Raw genomic sequence first — 13,820 nt, 5'->3', positions numbered from 1 at the left:
TTGATAGTAATCAGTCATATGGCTACACATACCTGTAACAGAGGCTGGAATGTATGTGCAAGAAGTGGAGAACACAGCAGAATATGTCAGTTTCTTCCATAGCACTCAGGATAAGTAAATGAGGAAATAGCTTGAGGATTAAAATATTGAGATATTGAAATCTGATCAAAATATGTTTATCAGCTTTCCTTTTTAAGGTTAGAGGGGAAGAGAATATTAAGGCCTAAAGATGTATGAGGAGTGCTGTTCTGGGAGATGTGACAGAACACATGAGAAGGAAAAGTTGAATAGAGAGTTCAATTAAAATTTTACCTATTCTGGGTTTTGCTGATGCTGTTGCTGCCACCGGGAGACATACCAGCTTAGTCAACCTCACCGTATTTTTTCTACGTCGCCATCAACAATGAGTCCCTGGACAGTGTCCCCTTTGAGCTTTTTGAAGACAAAGTTCCAAAGACAGCAGAAAGCTTTTGTGCTCTTAGCACTGGGAAGAAAGGTTATCAGGATTCCTGCTTTCACAGAATTATTCTGGGGTCTATGTGCCTGGGTGGAGACTTCCTATGCCTTAATGGCACTGGCGGCAAGTCCATCTATGGGGAAAAGTTTGATGAGGAGAGCTTCATCTTGAAGCACACGGGTCCTGGTATCTTGCCCATGGCAAATTCTGGGCCCAACACAAACAGTTCCAATTTTTTATTTGCATTGCCAAGACTGAGGGGTTGGTCTTTGTTAAGGTAAAAGAGTTTATAAATGATTTAGAAGCCATGGAGCACTTTGGGTCCAGGAATGGCAAGACCAGCAAGATCACCATTGCCCACTGTGAACAACTGTAATAAATTTAACTTAGGTTTTATCTCAATCACCAGACCATTTCTCTTGTAGTTCAGGAGAATACCCCTCCACCTCCATCTGCTCTCATTATCCTATAACTTTTGTGCTCTTGCTACTGTTCCTTGGGTTCCATATTTTCTTTATCCCCCTTCAAGTCTAGCTAGGTTGAAGAGTTAAGTTTATGATTATAAAATAAAAACTAAACAGCAATTTAAAAAATCTTACCTATTCTGCAGTTTTATCCAAATCTGATCAAAGAATAAAAGTATCTTTCAAATACTTTATACCATTTAATATACGCAGCTTTGTGAATGAGCTCAATCATTTGACTATATGAGGAAGGGAGTTGCTTGATCCTTTGCATAGTACAAACAAAAATTCTGAAATAAAGACATTGAAATTTATCCAAATCTGTGTTGATATTCAAATGCTAAAACTCTTTTTATTTACACTTGATTTTCCTCTTGTGAATGGGTTTTTCAAGTACTGTGTTTAAATATCAGGTCTGATCCCTCACTAAACTGGAACTTATCCTGTAGGGAAATAATTCTTTCTCTTCAGCTCTCCTTATGGTAAGGTATTGTCATTGCAGTCAGTATACTTGATGCTTAAAGTCCTCATTTCCTTACTCCTTTCTTTGTCAATTATTTTACATATCCATGAAACTAAAATTGTTGAATAAGATAGTTTTGGGCCCTATATGTTTAAATATAAGAAACCTTTTCTGAAAAATATGGTTTAAGGTACACCACCAACTTGAGATTTAACAAAAACATTAATGCATTTTACATTTTATCATGTTTGTTACTGTCTAGCACCTTATTTACAATAAAAAATAATGAGTTGTGGAGATATCTATTAAGGGATTTCATGAGAAATGACTTCATTTTCACTATGAGACTAAATGTAGGCAGCAGCACAGTATTGTTCAGGATAAATGACTGATAGGCTGATTATACCAGGAGGAATAACCTTCTCTGTAGTGCACAAAGATTCTCAGGCTCAGAAATCCAGCCAAGTACCAGTAGGAATATCCCTGAGAGACCTTTTCTGGCAGTGGATGAGAGCTTTTTCCTTTAGGACGTTCAGAGGTCAGTGCTTACAATTTCACCAGTAACCAATGTCTATTTAAAATGTCTCTTGTTAGCTAAATGATGGTGATATAGATTCTCCTCAAATTTAATTCCAGAAGATAGGAAGCGCTGTCAAGAACAAGTAAAAAAGAACAAGGCAAATGTACATGACAGTGTTAAACTGAGCACAAGTTCTTCTACTATATACTTATAAAGGCTTCACAAATAAAAATGTATATGGTAGTCAAGTAGAAATCAGACCACAGAGCTTAAAACTAAAAATATCCTGTGTGCTGAAAATCATCTCCGCCCTTTCATTTCTAGAAGTTGTCATCCATGTGGCATAACTTTGAAGGATTATTTTTCAAGTCCCTCTCTTTGTTCTCTTAATTTCAGACTTTGGGATACTGATGGGTAGAACTGGTGATGAATAAGAGAATGCATATAGTGCAAACTTAGGGACAATAAATTTTATATAATAATAATGATATTGAAAAATTTTACTCTTCCCAAGATTCACATGTACATATAATCCCGCATTATTTTTAGAGTCACTTAGCTTACTTTTACACCTTGGGGAACTCTGGAATAAACAGGAAATTTTTTCTGAAACTTATTAGAAGATGTTTATGTGCATTTTGGGAGCTAAAGATCAGGGAGAGGGCTAGGTAAGGAGTTAAGTGAATTTGGAACTGTTTTTAAATCACTCTAGATATAGTAGTGAATTCAAAGGTTATACTGCAGAAAATTTAGACAGTCTATTCAGGAAATGTGAAAAGGCTGTTTTAGTTGAGGACTCCATTTTTCTTACTGCTACACAGGTGACATATGCATTATTTATACATAAAATACAGAGTTACCTTTTAATTTTTAAGTGAATCACAACTGGAAAAATTTTAATGAATAAGAATATGTGTGCATGTGGCAGAGTCTCTAAAATCATTAATAAAAGTCATTTTGAATTGAATGTAGTTATCTGCTGTACTTGATAGAACAGCAATTTCTTAAGCGTCAGTCCTCAAATCCATATTTCCTTCAACTCTGGAATCATTACAAATGAGACATTTTACTTTGTCTTCATCCTGCTTCCATACTGAGAACTGAATGAACATTTGCCACGTAGCAGCAGAATATTAGTTTTTTAACACACATATCCTTATATTTCTCTATGATAGTTCATAATCTTTTACCGAGTTTACTGGTCACAGTTATAAAACCCGTCTTCAGTTGTACATTCTCTATCTCTCCCTTGTTCTCGTGTTTACTCTTTACTGGCATTACTCTATGCTTTCCAAATCCAAATGAATCTATTTAAAATACTTGGGCCAGGCACATTTTCAAGCTGTTGATTCTCTCTGTACTCTTCTTGTAGAACAAGCAACATAGACATATTGTCCATCTATACAAAACAGGGTTAACTCAGAATGGTTCCTTTGTAAAAGACTTATTTATTCAATGAGCAGTGATCTAGGTTGGTCAGAAGAACCCAGAAATCACACCGAATGAATGATTCTTCAGAGAATTCCAAACTCTTTTGTACCTCAGCATGTGTCTGAGGTCAGGGGCACTGTGATCTCCAGCTCAGGAAAGAAGTCCACCTCAGATTTCTCAGAATTATTGAGTGATGATGATCCTTTAAAATAATAAGCACGGGGAAGTTTTTAAATTTCTACCAATTTAATTAAGATATCTTTCCTTATTCTTAAAATATAAATCATATTTACAAGAGGCACACTTTTTATTGGGAATTTAGACAGGAAATTTCATAAATCTTTTCAAGATTTTTTCAAAGTTGGGTCTTCTAAATGCATGCCATTTTCCCAAGCCTCATCTAATTTTTGTAAAGTATTATCATAGGTTTTCTATTTTGTTCTTCACAAGTTTGGAATTTGGGAAGGCAAATGTCATTCTTTCTATTTTACAGATTAAAAAATGAGACACAACTTAAATAGTTTATCATTGGTCATATCTAGAAAGTACTTATCCTGATTCTTATTCAGTGCTATTAACTATGTAGTTATTTTCATTTCATATTCTGGGATCTTATTTATTTGGGTTCACCCATGCATATTTTTCTTTTAGAAAACTTGTACAAAGATAAAATCATTTAAAAGATTACTTAGTCATTTTAAAATACCTATTTAAGTGCCTCCTGTTAGGAACCATGGAGACATACAGTAATGAAACAGAATATAGATTAATTCTGGCTAGGATATATTTCAGTTAAACACAAGACAGAGAGACCCTTTAGGAAAGTTTTGCCATACTCTTACTCCACCTAGCAGAATATTCCCATCATTTGCAGTATGAAATATGCCTTGGTCAAGGCCCTACCAATAATAAGCAGCAGAAGAGTGTGTTGTGGATATTGGTTCAGTCTCAAACTAAACTCCTTTGCTTAGAGAGAATAATTTTATTTGTTCTTTTGTTTTGTGGACTCTTTGTACTATCTTTTTATCATTTAAAATCTTGAAGGTATAAAAATACATGAACCCATTTTGTGCATTTCAGCATTACTCAAGTTCTGAAGCTTTTAGTCATGTCATGTTGTCCATGAAATATGTGATAGATATGCTCTTTCCTTGAGCATCATATTTGCTTCTACAAACATATCTCAAGGTATAAGGAATTTGTAATTCTCAACATAACTGACAGGACTGGCAGACACACTTCTCAGTTGACGTGGTACATGTTTTGATATATATAAATTATGAAAGCAGCAGTTATTTCTTTACAATTTTAAATTCTCAGAGCAGCAAAACAGATTATAACATAGACTAGTTCAAACTTAAATGAAAATAATATTAAAAGTATTTTAGAATGAAACACTTTGCATTTTATTGTTGAAAGTACTTGAAGCAACAGAAATGATGAAGTTTGGTAGAAATGCAAAGCCGATAAACACTGTAAGTTAAAAACAACAATTTGTGCTAATAGTACACATACTGCTTTCAATACACAGTGCTAAGCTGCCTTAACATCAAAGAGTATTCTGCTTTGTAGATTCAAGGTAGTAAACTGTTTCATGTTTTAAGTTTCAGCTTGGTGCAAATTGAATCAACTGAGTTGCAAAATCAAATTTATCATAAAAGTGGTAACTGACCATTAACTACAATGTAATGCTGTAAACATGACCCTATTGTGAAACTACAAGACAGCCTGTTCTAGAACATGACAAACAGTTAGGAGGAACAGGCAAAGTCATTGTATTTGTCACTAGGAACAAGAAAGATAAAAGGAACATGATCCTGTGCTGTTTCGTTGTTTGCTTCACAGTTTTAAGACACGCACTATGCTCTTCATGGCAAATGCCTAGAGGAATGGTGCCTTCATTTTAAATTACAGCTATGTATGTTTAAGAGATTGTATCGGCATTTTCAAGGAGTTGCTTCTCTATATTAGATATTTTGTTTTAAGTGCAGCAAAAGGCCAAGCTCAAATTCATTCCTAATGAGCCATGTGTTAATGTCAAAGTCTCTGCTGTCCAGTCAAATGCCAAAGAACACATCTGACTTTATAATGAGCCAAACAGTTGTCTCTTCATAATCTCAGTTAGCCTTCTGTTAGATAGCTGCATCCAAAATTTATAACACGGTGGTGGAGGTTGTGGCTGGGATGGCTGAAATCCAATCCAAGATGTAAAACTTCTCATATTGTGTCAGTATTATCGCCAAGGCTTTACCATTCAATCTCCATGTTGAATACACTGACCCAACGGATTCCAGATGGAATGTTGCCTGAATCTGATCTACTCTGTACGCTAGTTGAGAAGAGATCAAAACCAGATGACAGGCATCAAGGAAACCAGCCAGTGGCGGGGTGGTTGGAATGTAGGTAAAAGTTTGAAATGACACTGCCAAACTTTTCTTTTCCCTGGAGGACACTCCTTCCAGTTGACCAACTAATTCCGCATACTTCTAGGCTCTAAATTTTGTTTGGTTTCTGATTTGACACTTGCTGACATTCAAAAAGTTTAATGTTTATCTTGGCTATTCTCTACGTAATATGTTATACCTACTTAACATGAAAATGAATGCCTTTACATAGTCATGGGTAATGAAAAGGATATCAAGAAATAAGAGGGTTTTAGGATGGTTTGGATAAAGTGTCATACATACACATTACAGCTGTGTGTTGAAATCAGATAATTCAGGGAGTCTATAAAACTGAGGAACATTTGTATTATATTTTTGTTTCATTTCCTAGTGAGTCAGTTATATAAGTTCCTACATTGATTTTTTCAAGTATTTACTCCTAAGTGTAATAGTGAAATTAGAATATTCATACATTAAGATCAAAAATTTTTACTTTAGTAGTGATAGAAATACATCAGAAGGAAAATGAGATAAGTAGAAAAAATAACATTAGAAAGAAATAGAGTTAAATGTTACTGTCTTTGATGAGATTATAAGAATTGTTATCTAACTTTCTTGGATTTTCCAAATTGTCTGTAATGAGACTGCATTTTTTAAAAGTTTCAGTTGAAGTACATGAATATCCAGCTTCTGGCACCACACAAATTAAGCCCCAAGTGTGTTCTGCTCAGTGAAAGAAGGGAGAAGCATATTAAAATAATGTCACTGTCTGAATTCCCTTGCTACATGCTTTAGGGTGTTAGTTTTTGGGGTTTTTTGCTTGTTTTTTAACAAGCTTTATTTAAACAACTTTTAGTAATAGACTTAGCAACTAAAGTGGTGGTTTAAATAAATACAATTTCTTTCGATGTATTTATTGATAAACTATATCAGTTAAAACAGTATCAAATATGTCAGGTACCTAGGAATTAATATAACAAAACATGCGAAAAACCTGTATGGTGAATTTATAGAAAATGACAAGCTAATTCTAAAATTGGTATGAAATTGCCAAGGAGCAAAACAGCAAAGGTGGATTTGAAAAGGGGAAAAGCTGGAGGACTTACACTGTCAGATACCAAAACGAGTTCCAAACTATTGTGATTAAGACAGTGTTGGCAAAGAAGAGAATATGATCATTGAAAAGATCGATTTGCTTCAAAGCTAAAAGTGGAAATTGGCATAGTGATGCATCTACACATGGGGAATAAAGAAGAGCGAGAGAAAGCAAGAGCGAGAGAGAGCTTCACAAACCTATGTCTTTGGCTCCAATTTCTTTCTGGAATTACAGATGCATGTATCCAACTATAACTAGGTCACATTATTTACCTCAAATTTAGCATGTTCTAAAGAGAACTCTTTGTTTCCGTCTACTCTTCTCCCAAATGTATGTCTCGATCCATTAGTAAATGGTTTTACAGTACAATTCAACCAAAAATATGGGCATTATCCTTATTTCCTTTACTATCCTAACTCCATCCTATGTCTAGTTCTATCCTACCACTGCCAACATAGTCAAAACTATGTTTATCTCTTGAATAAAACAAAGCAATAGTTTCCCAGTTGATGTCCTGATTCCACTCTTGTCCACCTCCTTACAATCTGTTCTCAGCATAATAGACACACATTTTAAAAACATAAATCAGGGCTTCCCTGGTGGCGCAGTGGTTGAGAGTCCGCCTGCCGATGCAGGGGACACGGGTTCGTGCCCCGGTCCGGGAGGATCCCACATGCCGCGGAGCAGCTGGGCCTGTGAGCCATGGCCGCTGAGCCTTCACGTCCAGAGCCTGTGCTCCGCAATGGGAGAGGCCCCAACAGTGAGAGAGACCCGCGCACCACACACACACAAAAAAAACACATAAATCACACTTCTGTACAAAAATATTAATAATGGTAAACATAAGAAATAATTGGCTCCTTTCCAACCTCTCTACATTCTTTCTTTTACCTATTATATTTCTGCACACAGAGTCACTGAGATTTTTTTATTCTTTTTCTAATTCTGTGAAGGTTTCTACCTTAAATCCTTTGAACCATCTATATCTTTAACCCATGATGTCCTTTACCTTGATCTTTGCTTGGCTGTATCCTTACTGTTATGACCACAGTGCATGCTAATTTCTCTACCTGTCAATCCATTTAAAGTAAAATCCTGTATACATAGGCTATTTAATTTTCAATATAATACTTATCATAATCTGATATTTATGATATCAGAATATTTATAAATATTCTTAATTTATACAACACCCAATAGAATGTAGACTCCTCATAAACAGGACCCTTGTTCTTAACTGTGTCCCTGGCACCTACAGTAGTGCCTACCATGTGTTAAGTTTTTTATATTTATTGTTAAAAGTAGAACGAATGATGGGTTGCAAAGAAAAGGCATACTTTGACAAGACCAATGATTGGATTAGGGCTAGAATTTTAGTCCTGGAGTAAATAGGAAAAAGAGTCAAAGCAAGATAAAATATTAGAATAGCCACATTGAGAAGAACTAGTAAAGTAATCACAGGTGGAAGAGACATGTAATAAGAATATACAACAACAATATTTTTCTTGCATCTATAAGAGGAAGATTACTTTTCTTTTCACTAATACAGAAAAGCTAGAGGTTGTGGACGTTTTTTCCCTAGTATTTGCACATTGCAGACCTAATGTTGGTGGCTATATTTCTATCTTCTAAACCTCAACGTTTGCTAGAACATTAATGATATTGGTCTCATTGGGGTTATTAGATGATATCATGAGTGAGGTCTGTAACTTAGCTAAATATATTTTCTCTAAGGGAAGTAATACAAAGCCAAGAATATTAAATTTTTAAACATTTAAATTGAAGAATTCAGTATTAATGAGGCCCTCATTTTTCCATATACTGGGTAGGAAACTAAAGCATCCCAAACGTTAAGTATGAGCTTCAGTTTTATACAATACACTGCTTTCAATACACAGTGCTGAGCTGCCTTAACATCAAAGAGTATTCCACTTGCTTTGTAGATTCAAGGTACTAAACTGCTTTATGTTTCAAGTTTCAGCTTGGAGCAAATTGAATCAGCTGAGTTGCATTTTTTTTTTTTTTTTTTAACAAAACCAATATTTAGATTGACTGTAAATTTTCAAGGTGTTTTCTTCTGTGTGTTCCCAGAACCTTAAAATAGTGCCAGGAACTTAGGAGGCAGTCGATAATGGCTCATGAGGAGATTTATTTGCTTTTTGAATAGAGCCAAACTGGTATATATTCAACTGCAAAGTTATGTTTGACAATGGACAAACTTCTCAGCTGTTTATCATGTTACTTGACTCATGCCCTCTCTCGGCTTCCTTCCATGGGAGGAAAGGCACAGGAGGTAGAGATTATGCCAGTGATGTCAAGATTCTCTTAGGTAGGTTAGTAATTTCAGGATCTGTGAAGAGTGTGGGGCCTGTCACTGTTTCATGGATGCCAGCAGAAAACACAAGATGCTTTAAAAGGCCTAGATCCTTTAAAAGGCTTTATGTTTTTTACAGTGTGGATAGAGGACAACACTAAGCCAAATTAAGAAATGCCTAGTGGGAAATCGGATTACCAGTATTTCATAAAATCACGTATGGAGCTGTATTTTGATATTTTGTTCAGGTCAGTTGTAACATTTCAGCATGAAATTCTGGTATATACATAACTGATGAAACGAAGTAGAATTCACCCATGATTTTTATTTTTCCTTTCTCATTGATATTTACAAAGGCAGATGCCAAAGGGGAAACTTACAGTGTTTGTCCTCTTTTAGAAATTTGTTTCAGATTGGAACAAAATAATTACAATTTTTCACATATTTTGAGTAGCTGCATTGGTATAGGACCTTGATACCTGTAGTTTTTACCACCATACTAAACTGGTTCACTTGTATTAAGATCCTGATTTGTCCTTTTGCTCAGACCTAAGCAGATGTAATAGAATAGAAGAATAGAATAGAATAGAATAAACCTGCTGTTTATTCTAACTGGAATTTAGACAGTCAGGATGCCCTGCTTTAATTGAATCTCCTTTGCAACCATAATAATGAAAAATAGTGTACAGTAAACACTACTTATTTTCTTTTTAATATAAAAATCATAGCCTGTTCAATGTATTTTTAATACTTATATTGTCACTAATTTATTTTAAGAATTGCTGATAAACCCATTAAATATAAATATTGAAGCAATAGAATAAATGTTTTAAGATAAGCAACATTCTAACTATGATTCAAAATTATGATTCAGTGTTCATAAATTAAACTTTTCCCTTTAGGAAAAAAGGGTTGTATTGTGTTATGACAATGCAATGTAAATGACATTAAATATATGGTTTAGATTTACGATCTAATGAATAACTTGTAATAAAAGACAAGTAGACCTTAGCTTCCGTTGTAAAAGTATAGGAAAGATAAATAATGATCAAGTATATTTAAATATGTGTAATATTTTATCTAGGACTATATCTGAGGATGTGGTAGTACTGTTAATCATAATAAGAATTGTAAATTACTGTCTTTGATTTTCTTTTTCTTTTTTTGAACACTTGCTCAATAAATGTTTATTAACATATTTAGGCACTCTATTTTTTTTAACACTTTTATTGGAGTATAATTGCTTTACAATGGTGTGTTAGTTTCTGCTTTATAACAAAGTGAATCACTTATACATATATCCCCATATCTCTTCCCTCTTGTGTGTCCCTCCCTCCCAGGCTCCCTATCTCACCCTTCTAGCTGGTTGCAAAACACGGACTTGATCTCCCTGTGCTATGCGACTGCTTCCCACTAGCTATCTATTTTACATTTGGTAGTGTATATATGGACATATATACACTACCACTCTCTCGCTTTGTCCCAGCTTACCCTTCCCCCTCCCCGTGTCCTCAAGTCCATTCTCTAGTAGGTCTGAGTCTTTATTCCTGTCTTGCCCCTAGGTTCTTCATGATTTTTTTTTTTTTTTTTTAGATTTGATATATATGTGTGTTAGCATACAGTATTTGTTTTCCTCTTTCTGACTTACTTCACTCTGTATGACACACTCTAGGTCCATCCACCTAACTACAAGTAACTCAATTTCGTTTCTTTTTATGGCTGAGTAATATTCCATTGTATATATGTGCCACATCTTCTTTCTCCATTCATCTGTTGATGGACACTTAGGTTGCTTCCATGTCTGGACTATTGTAAATAGAGCTGCAATGAACATTGTGGTACATGGCTCTTATTGAATTATGGTTTTCTCAGGATATATGCCCAGTAGTGAGATTGCTGGGTCATATGGTAGTTCTATTTTTAGTTTTTTAGGAGCCTCCATACTGTTCTCCATAGTGGCTGTATCAATTTACATTCCCACCAACAGTGTAAGAGGGGTCCCTTTTCTCCACACCCTCTCCAGCATTTATTGTTTGTAGATTTTTTGATGATGGCCATTCTGACCAGTGTGAGATGATATTGCATTGTAGTTTTGATTTGCATTTCTCTTAATGATTAATGATGTTGAGCATTCTTTCATGTGTTTGTTGGCAATCTGTATATCTTCTTTGGAGAAATGTCTATTTAGTTCTTCTGCCCATTTTTGGATTGGGTTGTTTGTTTTTTTGCTATTGAGCTGCATGAGCTGCTTGTAAATTTTGGAGGTTAATCCTTTGTCAGTTGCTTCATTTGTAAATATTTTCTCCCATTCTGAGGCTTGCCTTTTCATCTTGTTTATGGTTTCGTTAGTTGTGCAAAAGCTTTTAAGTTTCATTAGGTCCCATTTGTTTATTTTTGTTTTTATTTCCATTTCTCTAGGAGGTGGGTCAAAAAGGACCTTGCTGTGATTTATGTCATAGAGTGTTCTGCCTATGTTTTCCTCTAAGAGTTTGATAGTGTCTGGCCTTACATTTAGGTCTTTAATACATTTTGAGTTTATTTTTGTGAATGGTGTTAGGGAGTGTTCTAATTTCATTCTTCTACATGTAGCTGTTCAGTTTTCCAAGCACCACTTATTGAAGAGACTGTCTTTTCTCCATTGTATATTCTTGCCTACTTTATCAAAGATAAAGTGACCATATGTGTGTGGGTTTATCTCTGGGCTTTCTATCCTGTTCCATTGATCTATATTTCTGTTTTTGTACCAGTACCATACCGTCTTGATTACTGTAGCTTTGTAGTATAGTCTGAAGTCAGGGAACTTGATTCCTCCAGCTCCATTTTTCGTTCTCAAGATTGCTTTGGCTATTCGGGGTCTTTTGTGTTTCCATACAAATTGTGAAATTTTTTTTCTAGTTCTGTGAAAAATGCCAGTGGTAGTTTGATAGGGATTGCATTGAATCTGTAGATTGCTTTGGGTAGTATAGTCATTTTCACAATGTTGATTCTTCCAATCCTCTTTTTTACTTTTTGCTTAGCAGTTGTTTTCGTATTCTCATCCTGTTTTACCTCCCATATGGAGATAATCTAATATGAATTTCCCTTCTCATATGAAAGATACAAATATTTGCTAAGAAATAAGGAGTGAGATCTTACTAGCTCTTATATAATACTCACATAAGTTTACGGATGTGTATTTATTTAATTACCATAAATACTTATGTGTTTATCATATACTTTTAAACCAGGATTCAGGTACATTTTCAAAGTATCAATGTGATTATAATTATTTCCTCTTTAAACTGAGAGCACTTAGTATAAATATTACTCTCAAATATATGCTAATGCAAAAATTCATTTAGTAAGATTAACTGAGCAAGATAAATGATATTTAGTAAGTTTTTTGCATTTAATGCTGTTAACAATTGTTAATATACTGTAGTTTCAATAAATACACTAAAGCTCGTATTTTAAGGTGAGATTTAATATAATGTGAGCTATACTTCATGAAGTATATATTCAGCTATACCATGAAGTACAGCTCATATTTTACAAAGCATTAAAATTCAATCTAACTACTTTATGGGATGAATTAATCACTTAAGAACCATGATGTGGAATGTCATCCAACTACTCTTCTTCCTTAGAATCAAAGGATCAGCCTTGGCAAAAAGATTTCAGATTATGTGCAGCACTTAAATATCTGATACATAAGTTTGTGACTGCCTTGTATAGTTAACAATTCTTAACATATTTAATAAGGATCTCAACCTAGATCTCAATTAATGTCATATACAATAACAACTATAGAAAATTAAAGGAATCCACTTACCTTGTGATTGGCCCCAGACTTAAAAGACCCTGTAATTTCCTGAAAAACTTACATAATAACTGAAGAAAAGAATAATAGCCTTCTACATATTTCTTCCTTCTTTCCCGAGATAGGCATCAGTTCCTTGTAGAATGAGTCTTAAAAGTTGGTATTGAGCTGTTAATATCTATTTGCTATGGGATTGTCATGGATATTTCTTCTAAACCCATCCCAATCACTGACTACCTCATCTGTGCTGTTTTTGAACTCTATCTCAACGATTCCCAATCTATTGCCTGAACTACCATGGTTGAAACCCTGGATTAGACTTCCCTTTTTCAAATCTCTGGTCTGCCTCAATAGCTATTTGACTTTTGGTGTTCTACTTTATTTCTCTGCATCTCAGCTTTCCTATTTATAAGAAGGAGATAAAAATAGTATCTAATTGCTATATTTGAATGTTTGTGTCTTCCTCAAAATTCATGCGTTGAAATCCTAACCCCCCAAAATCATGGTATTAGGAGGTAGGGCCTTTGATACGTGCTTAGGTCATGTTGGTAGAACTTTCATGGATGGGATTCATGCCTTAAAAAAGAGACTCGAGTGGGATCCCTTGTCACTTCCACCATGTGAGGACACAGTAAGAAGGCAGGAAACCAGGAAGATGACTCGCCCAGGAGGCAACCATGCTGGTGACTTGATCTTGGAGTTTTCAGACTCCAGAACTGTGAGCAATAAGTTTCTGTTGTTTATAAGATAAACAGTCAGTGATATTTTGTTATAGCTGTCCTAATGGACTCATACACTAACTAATAGGTAGGTTATGAACATAAATGAAATAATATATATAAAGAACTTAGCAAAGTGCCCAGCATATACTAAGTACTCATTAACTGTTATT

The 13,820-nt window shown here is 34.7% G+C and overlaps 1 pseudogene across 1 annotated transcript; it reads left to right on the top strand.

Annotated features, from left to right (window-relative positions):
* The first annotated feature begins 537 nt into the window (after positions 1 to 537).
* LOC309818346 (peptidyl-prolyl cis-trans isomerase A-like) lies at positions 538 to 833 on the top strand (annotated as a pseudogene). The gene has a single exon. The product of its transcript is annotated as a peptidyl-prolyl cis-trans isomerase A-like (transcript).
* The last annotated feature ends 12,987 nt before the right edge of the window (positions 834 to 13,820 follow it).

This window comes from Grampus griseus (assembly GCF_964374135.1).
Source record: "Grampus griseus genome assembly, chromosome: 2".
Taxonomy (NCBI): Eukaryota; Metazoa; Chordata; class Mammalia; order Artiodactyla; family Delphinidae; genus Grampus; species Grampus griseus.
Note: the sequence above shows the minus strand (reverse complement) of the source record. Positions and strands in the feature narration are given on the sequence as shown.